Source organism: Eurosta solidaginis, unplaced genomic scaffold (assembly GCF_040869045.1).
Source record: "Eurosta solidaginis isolate ZX-2024a unplaced genomic scaffold, ASM4086904v1 ctg00001735.1, whole genome shotgun sequence".
In the NCBI taxonomy this organism is placed as follows: domain Eukaryota; kingdom Metazoa; phylum Arthropoda; class Insecta; order Diptera; family Tephritidae; genus Eurosta; species Eurosta solidaginis.
The window spans coordinates 49909-60180 of record NW_027137257.1 but is presented as its reverse complement, the minus strand read 5'-3'; the positions used below and the strand labels follow the sequence as shown (position 1 = coordinate 60180).

Here is a 10272-nt window from a genome sequence, read left to right as displayed (position 1 = left end):
TTATAATAAAAAATTATATAAAAATGATTAATAATTTAAATTATTTTTTTAACAAAATAAAATAATTTAATTTCAATTTTTAATATTATTATTTAATATTAATAGATAATTATATTTAATAATTAAAATTATATTTTTATTAATAAATTATTTTTTAATAAATATTTAAATGTAGTAATTAACCTCCCCAAAAATTTTTCCATAAATTCATTTTGTAATAAAAATGTAAATATTATGAAAATAATAATTTTAAAATTTTTAATAAAACAAATAATTAATAACTAACCCCTAATTAATTATTAATTTATATTCAATAAAATAAAATAAAATTATCAAAAACAATCAATAAATATAGAGTTTTTAATATTATAAAAATTTAATTATTAATAAATATCTAAATAAATAATTTTAAAAAATAATTAATAATTTAAAATTTTTAATAAATGATTAATAATTAACCCCTAATTAATTATTAAATAAAATTAAAAATAATCAATAATTATAAAATTTTTAATAAAAATCAATTTCATAATAAAATATTAAACAAAAATAATCAATAATTTTAAAATCTACAATTATTATATTTTAATAAAATAAAATAATTTAATTTAAATTTTTATTATTATTATTTAATATTAATAGATAATTATATTTAATAATTAAAATTATATTTTTATTAATAAATTATTTTTAAATAAATATTTAAATATAGTAATTATCCTCCCTAAAATTTTTTCATAAATTCATTTTGTAATAAAAATGTAAATATTATGAAAATAACAATTTTAAAATTTTTAATTATAGAAATGATTAATAATTAACCCCTAATTAATTATTAATTAATATTCAATAAAATAAAATAAAATTATCAAAATAATTAATAAATTAAAAATTTTTAAATTATAAAAATTTAATTATTAATAAATATTTAAACAAATAATTTTTAGAAATGATTAATAATTTAAAATTTTCAATAAATGATTAATAATTAACCCCTAATTAATTATTAAATAAAATTAAAAATAATTAATAATTTAAAATTTTTAATAAAAATCAATTTCATAATAAAATATTAAATAAAAATAATCAATAATTTTAAAATTTTTATTTATTTTTTATAAAATAAAATAATTTAATTTTCAATTTTTAATATAAAATACTTAATATTAATAAATAATAAAATATAGTATATAAAATTTACATTTATTAAATAATAAAACTTAAATAAAATATAAAATCATAAATAATAAATTTTAAAATTATCAAATTTCACAATTTTAAAGACAAATAATTTAAAAATTTTTAATTTTTAACAAAATTTCAATTTTTACAATATTAAAAATTTTAAATTATTAATCATTTCTATAATTTTTTTTTTTTTTTATTGCAAAAAATTTCGAAATTTTTAAAAAAATTTTTAAAATTTTGTTATTGATTAATTTTCTTTATACCAAGATAGACACTTTCCATTCAATAATTTTATATATATGACATTTTATTTAAAAATTATGTTTCACTCGTTATAATTTATATATATACTATAAAGATCAATAAATATCTATATGTATATAAATATTTAATATATTAATAGATGCATACTAATTTTGTCCAAAAACCCCTAAAATTTAAAAATATAGATTAGTATATTAAAATTTGATTATTAATATTATAATCTATTATTAGAAATTTTAATAAATCTAAATATTAAATATAAATAAACGATATACATCTATATATCTATATTAAAGTTGTGATTTTAACTCTCATACCTAACTATATTAGAATTTTTTATTACTTAAATAAAATTAAAATCAGTAATTTTTCAGACACTAATTTTAATTATTTAATATATTACATATTTAAAATTAATTTTTCATAAATTTTTCTAAATTATTAGTAAAAAAAAAAAAAAAAAAACTCATTTATTTTACAATGAAATTTAATCTTTAATTTTAAAATAAATAATTTTGCATTCTAAAAAGTACAATGAAACCCGTCTATTTTAAATTAATGAATTGCCTGAAAAAAGGGTTATCTTGATAGGATAAATAATGTAATTTTATTACATTCATTATATCTAATGGAATTAAACCATTTCTAAAAGTATCAAAAACTTATGTGCATCTTACACTAAAATATAAAAAGATAAGCTAATAAAGCTACTGGGTTCATACCCCATTTATAAAGGCTATAAATCCTTTTCTTTTTAATTATTAATAATTCTGCAAAAATTATATTCTTTTCAATATTACTAGTAAGAACAATAATCACAATTTCATCAAATTCTTGATTAAGAGCTTGAATAGGTTTAGAGATTAATTTATTATCTTTTATCCCCCTAATAAGAGATAATAACAACAATAATCTAATATCTACAGAAGCTTCTCTAAAATATTTTTTAATTCAAACAATTGCATCAGCAATTCTATTATTTTGTGTCATCATAATATATATAGATACTTTATTATTACAAAATAATTATTTATTTAGTAAATGAATTTTAATTTCTTCTTTATTATTAAAAAGAGGCACTGCTCCTTTCCATTTTTGATTTCCAACAGTCATAGAAGGATTATCATGAAATAATAATTTAATTTTAATAACATGACAAAAAATTGCCCCTATAATATTAATTTCTTATTTAATTAATATTAATTTTATAAATATTGTTATTATTATATCAATTATTATTGGTTCTTTAGGAGGATTAAATCAAACCTCATTACGAAAATTAATAGCTTTTTCATCTATTACTCATTTAGGCTGAATATTAGCAGCAATACAAATTAATGAAATATTATGAATGACATATTTTTGATTTTATTCATTTTTATCCTTTAGTATAATTTTCTTATTCAAAAATTTTGAAATTTATTATATTAATCAATTATTCAATTCATTTTTCAATTTGAAAATTTTAAAATTTATTTTATTATTAAATTTACTATCTTTAGGAGGATTACCACCATTTATTGGATTCTTACCAAAATGATTAGTAATTCAACATTTAATTATAAATAACCAATACTTATTGACAACAATTATAGTAACAATGTCATTAATTACATTATTTTTTTATTTACGATTGTGTTTTTCTACATTCACATTAAACTATTATGAGAATAATTGAATATTTTCAATAAAATCAAATAATTTTTTTATTAAATGAATATTAATAATTTCTTTTATTTCAACATTTAGTTTAATTACAATTTCTATTGTCCATCCACTATTCTACTAATATTTGAAGGTTTTAAGTTAAAAAAACTAATAGCCTTCAAAGCTATAGATATTAGTAGAACCTTTTAAGCCTTAGTAATCTAATTTCTCCTTTAGATTTGCAATCTAATGTCATTATTGACTATAAAACTAACTTTAATTAAAAAGAAATATTCTTATAAATAGATTTACAATCTACCGCCTAAAATTCAGCCATTTAATTACACCATTGAATATACCATAAATAAATCGCACTTAGTCGCGACAATGGTTATTTTCAACAAATCATAAAGATATCGGAACATTATATTTTATTTTTGGAGCTTGAGCAGGAATAATTGGAACTTCATTAAGAATTATTATTCGAGCTGAATTAGGTCATCCAGGTAACTTAATTGGGAATGACCAAATTTATAATATAATTGTTACATCTCATGCTTTTGTAATAATTTTCTTTATAGTTATACCAATTATAATTGGAGGATTTGGAAATTGACTAGTACCCCTTATACTAGGAGCTCCTGACATAGCATTCCCTCGAATAAACAATATAAGTTTTTGATTATTGCCCCCATCCCTTACATTATTACTCATCAGCAGTATAGTAGAAACTGGAACTGGAACAGGTTGAACAATTTACCCTCCTCTTTCATCTACTATTGCACATAGAGGGGCATCTGTTGACTTAGCTATTTTTTCTTTACATTTAGCCGGAATCTCTTCTATTTTAGGAGCAGTAAATTTTATTACTACTGTTATTAATATACGATCAACAGGTATTACATTTGATCGAATACCTTTATTTGTATGAGCAGTAATATTAACTGCTCTTTTACTTTTATTATCCTTACCAGTTCTAGCAGGAGCTATTACTATATTATTAACAGACCGAAATTTAAATACATCATTTTTTGACCCAGCAGGTGGTGGAGATCCTATTTTATATCAACATTTATTTTGATTTTTTGGTCATCCAGAAGTTTATATTTTAATTTTACCTGGATTTGGAATAATTTCTCATATTATTAGACAAGAATCAAGAAAAAAAGGAACTTTTGGTTCTTTAGGAATAATTTATGCTATAATAGCAATTGGATTATTAGGATTTATTGTATGAGCTCATCATATATTTACAGTAGGAATAGACGTAGACACACGAGCTTATTTCACTTCAGCAACTATGATTATTGCTATCCCTACAGGTATCAAAATTTTTAGTTGATTAGCAACATTACATGGAACTCAATTAACATACTCTCCAACAATACTTTGATCTTTAGGATTTGTATTCTTATTTACCGTAGGAGGATTAACAGGAGTAGTACTAGCTAATTCATCAATTGACATTATTCTACATGACACTTATTACGTAGTTGCACATTTCCATTATGTTTTATCTATAGGAGCAGTTTTTGCTATTATAGCTGGATTCATCCATTGATACCCTTTATTTACAGGATTAACTTTAAATCCTATTTGATTAAAAACTCAATTTTTAATTATATTTTTAGGTGTAAATTTAACATTCTTCCCTCAACATTTTTTAGGTTTAGCAGGAATACCACGACGATATTCAGATTATCCAGATGCTTATACTACATGAAATATCACTTCCACTATTGGTTCATCTATTTCATTAATAAGAATCTTATTATTTTTATTTATTATTTGAGAAAGTATAATTTCTAACCGAATAGTTTTATATTCTATACAATTTAGATCTTCAATTGAATGATCTCAAAATACTCCCCCATCAGAACATAGATACTCTGAATTACCTTTATTAACTAATTTCTAATATGGCAGATTAGTGCAATGGATTTAAGCTTCATATATAAAGATTTTACTTTTATTAGAAATTAAATGACAACATGAGCCACTTTTAGACTTCAAGATAGTGCATCACCTTTAATAGAACAATTAACTTTTTTTCATGATCATACATTAATAATTTTAATTATAATTACAATATTAGTCAGTTATTTAATATTTATATTATTCTTTAATAAATACACAAATCGAAATTTATTACATGGACAAACTATTGAAATAATTTGAACGATTCTCCCAACAATTATATTATTATTTATTGCTTTCCCATCACTTCGATTATTATATTTATTAGATGAAATTAATGAACCATCAATAACATTAAAAACTATCGGTCATCAATGATATTGAAAATATGAATATTCAGATTTTTTAAATATTGAATTTGATTCTTATATAATCCCAACAAACGAAATAATTAATAATAATAATAATAATTTTCGATTATTAGATGTAGATAATCGAGTAGTTTTACCTATAAATTCACAAATTCGAATTTTAGTTTCAGCAGCAGATGTTATTCATTCATGAACTATTCCTGCTCTTGGTGTAAAAATTGATAGAACACCAGGACGATTAAACCAAACTAATTTTATAATTAACCGACCTGGATTATTTTTTGGGCAATGTTCTGAAATTTGTGGAACTAATCATAGTTTTATACCTATTGTAATTGAAAGAATTCCTATAAAAAATTTTATTAAATGAATTAATAATAATAATTCATCATTAGATGACTGAAAGCAAGTATTGGTCTCTTAAACCATTTAATAGTAAATTAGCAATTACTTCTAATGAATTTTATAATAAAATTATTTCATAACAAAAAAAAATTAGTTAAATTTATAACATTAGTATGTCAAACTAAAATTATTAATATTTTAGTTAATATTTTTTAATTCCACAAATAGCCCCTATTAGATGATTAATATTATTTTTTATATTTTCAATAACATTTATTATATTTAGAATTATTAATTATTATTCATTAATTAATCAAACATCTAAATCTAATTATTTTAAAAATAAAATAATTAATTCATTCAACTGAAAATGATAACTAATTTATTTTCTGTATTTGATCCTTCATCAAGAATTTTTAACTTATCATTAAATTGAATAAGTTCATTTATTGGATTATTAATTATTCCATCAACTTATTGATTAATTCCTTCTCGATGGAATATTATATGAAATTTAATCTTAATATCTTTACATAAAGAATTCAAAACTTTATTAGGACCAAAAAGTTACTCAGGATCTACTTTTATCATTATTTCATTATTTTCAATAATTTTATTAAATAATTTTATAGGATTATTCCCATATATTTTTACAAGAACTAGACACCTAATTTTTACATTAACAATAGCATTACCTTTATGAATCTGTTTTATAATTTATGGCTGAATCAATAATACTCAACATATATTCACTCATCTAGTACCTCAAGGAACACCTAAAATTCTAATACCATTTATAGTTTGCATTGAAACTATTAGTAATATTATTCGACCAGGAACTTTAACAGTACGATTAACTGCTAATATAATTGCTGGTCATTTACTATTAACTTTATTAGGTAATACAGGATCTTCTATTAATAACATAATCATAGTATTACTATTGATTAGTCAAATTGCATTATTAATTCTTGAATCAGCAGTTGCAATTATTCAATCTTATGTATTTGCAGTATTAAGAACTTTATATTCTAGAGAAATCAATTAATTTATTTTATAAAATGAAAACACATGCAAATCATCCTTTTCACTTAGTAGATTTTAGCCCTTGACCTTTAACAGGGGCTATTGGAGCAATAACTTCAATATCAGGATTAGTAAAATGATTCCATCAATTTGATATTTCACTATTTTTATTAGGTAATATTATTACAATTTTAACTATTTATCAATGATGACGAGACATTTCACGAGAAGGAACATTCCAAGGACTACATACATTACCTGTAACATTAGGATTACGATGAGGAATAATTTTATTTATTTTATCAGAAATTTTATTTTTTTTATCATTTTTTTGAGCTTTTTTTCATAGAAGATTAGCTCCATCAATTGAATTAGGTATTTTATGACCACCTATAGGAATCAAACCTTTTAACCCCTTCCAAATTCCTTTATTATATACTATTATTTTATTAACATCAGGAGTAACAATTACATGAGCTCACCATAGATTAATGGAAAATAATTATTCACAAACAACACAAGGATTATTTTTTACAATTTTATTAGGAATTTATTTTAGAATTCTTCAAACTTATGAATATATTGAAGCCCCATTTACAATTGCAGATTCTATTTATGGATCTACATTTTTTATAGCTACAGGATTCCATGGAATTCATGTATTAATCGGAACAACTTTTTTATTAATTTGTTTAATACGCCACTTAAATTATCATTTTTCAAAAATTCATCATTTCGGATTTGAAGCAGCTGCTTGATATTGACATTTTGTAGATATTGTATGATTATTATTATATATCTCAATTTATTGATGAGGAAATTAATAATTTACTAATATAGATAAAATACAGCCAATTAATTAATTAATAAATCTATATAATATAATTGTATATTTGACTTCCAATCATAAAGACTACTAATAACAGTAGTATAGATAATTTATTTAATCTTAACAATAATAATATTAATTATAATTATTACAACAATTATCATAATTATTGCATCTATTTTATCTAAAAAAACTTTAAGAGATCGAGAAAAATGTTCACCATTCGAATGCGGATTTGACCCTAAGTCATCATCACGTCTACCCTTCTCTTTACAATTCTTTTTAATTACCATTATTTTTTTAATCTTCGATGTAGAAATCGTATTAATTCTACCTATAATCATAATTATTAAATTATCTAATATTTTTATATGAACTACTACTTCAATTACATTCATTTTTATTTTAATTATTGGACTTTATCATGAATGAAATCAAGGAATATTAAACTGATCAAAATAATTAAATAAGGGTTGTAGTTAAAAATAACATTTGATTTGCATTCAAAAAGTATTGATTCTTCAATCTACCTTGAATAATGAAGCAATTTTATTGCATTTAGTTTCGACCTAATCTTAGGTAAATATTTATACCCTTATTCATAATATTAATTGAAGCCAAAAAGAGGCCTATCATTGTTAATGATAAAAATGAGTAAATAAAAAACTCCAATTAAAGAAGTAAGATGATCAAGAAAAAGCTGCTAACTTTTATCTTTTAATGGTTTAATTCCATTTATACTTCTATAATTTATATAGTTTAATAAAAACATTACATTTTCATTGTAAAATTAAAAAAATTTTTTTTTTATAAATTTTATTACTATTACTATAATTAATTCATTACATACATATATATATGTGTGTGTGTGTGTATATATATATATATATTCATATATTAATTTTTATATTCAAAAATTTTTTAATTACCCTAACAACTTCAATGTTATACTCTAAATTTAAGCTATTTGAATAAAACAATAATAATAATACAATTATTAATATAATAATTCATAAAATAAATAATATTAAATAAATTTTTAAATTATTATTATGAAAAACAAAAAGTAACTGAGAATATTTAATTAAATTATTATATAGATTTTGACTACCTAAAAATTCAGATCAACCTTGATCAAAAGATTTATAAATTATATTTCCTAATATTAAAGGATAATTAATTAATCCATAAGTAGAAATATGAGGTATAAACCATATTGAACCAAAATAACTAACCATTAAATAATTATTTAAAGATTTATTAAAATAAAATAAAGATATATTAGAAATTATATATCCTAATACCCCCCCTAAAATACAAATAAATAATGTTATATATTTTATATAAAAAGGTAAACAAATTATATAAGGAGTAATAAATAACAATCATCTCAATATACTACCCCCTAAAATTCTTATAATTACTAATCCTATTATACCTCGAAGCATAATTCATCCCTCATCATTTAATATATTTAAAGACCCACAATTTAATTCACCAATTATTGAATAATAAATTAAACGAAATGAATAACATACAGTTAAACCAGTTGAAAAAAAATATAAAAAATATCTAAAAAAATTGATATAATTTATAGAAACTATTTCTAAAATTATATCCTTAGAATAAAACCCGGCTAAAAATGGTATTCCACATAAAGCTAAATTTGCAACATTAAAACAAGTTGAAGTAAAAGGTATAAAACTTCTTAACCCCCCTATTAAACGAATATCTTGAGAGTTATTTATATTATGAATAATAGCTCCTGCACATATAAATAATAATGCTTTAAACAAAGCATGAATTAATATATGAAAAAAGGCTAATTTTATAAAACCTATTGATAAAATACATATTATTAAGCCCAACTGACTTAAAGTAGACAATGCAATAATTTTTTTTAAGTCAAATTCAAAATTAGCACCTAATCCAGCTATAAATATAGTTAACCCAGATAATAATAATAAAATACAACTTAATAAAGAATCTAATAATAAGATATTAAACCGAATTAATAAATATACTCCAGCAGTTACAAGAGTTGAAGAATGAACTAAAGCAGAAACTGGAGTAGGTGCAGCTATTGCTGCCGGCAACCAAGAAGAAAAAGGAACCTGAGCTCTTTTAGTTATAGCTGCTAACATAATTAATAATATTACAACATTCATCTCAAAATCCTTTTTTATAAATTCTAAATAAAAAATAAATCTTCAACTACCATAATTTAACATTCAAGAAATAGCTAATAAAAAAGCAACATCACCAACACGATTTGATAATACCGTTAATATTCCAGCATTATAAGATTTCAAATTTTGAAAATAAATTACTAAGCAATAAGATACTAATCCCAACCCATCCCAACCTAATAAAATTCTAATTAAATTAGGAGAAATGATTAATAGTATTATTGACATAACAAACAAAAAAACTAATATAATAAAACGATTAATATTTAATTCACTTATTATATATTCTTTTCTATAATAAATAACAAAAGAAGAAATTATTAATACAAAAGATATAAATAATAATCTTATTCAATCAAATAAAAAAGTTATAATAATTCTAGAAGAATTTAATCTAATAATTTCCCATTCTAAAAAATAAATTAAATTTTTTAATAAAAAATTTAAACTTATAAAAAAAAATAAAAATCTAAAATTAATTAATATTAAAAATCCA

At 20.3% G+C, this 10272-nt stretch overlaps 1 pseudogene; it reads left to right on the top strand.

The window, feature by feature from the left end:
• Positions 1 to 2209: 2209 nt before the first annotated feature.
• Positions 2210 to 3249, top strand: LOC137236311 (NADH-ubiquinone oxidoreductase chain 2-like; annotated as a pseudogene).
• Positions 3250 to 10272: the final 7023 nt, after the last annotated feature.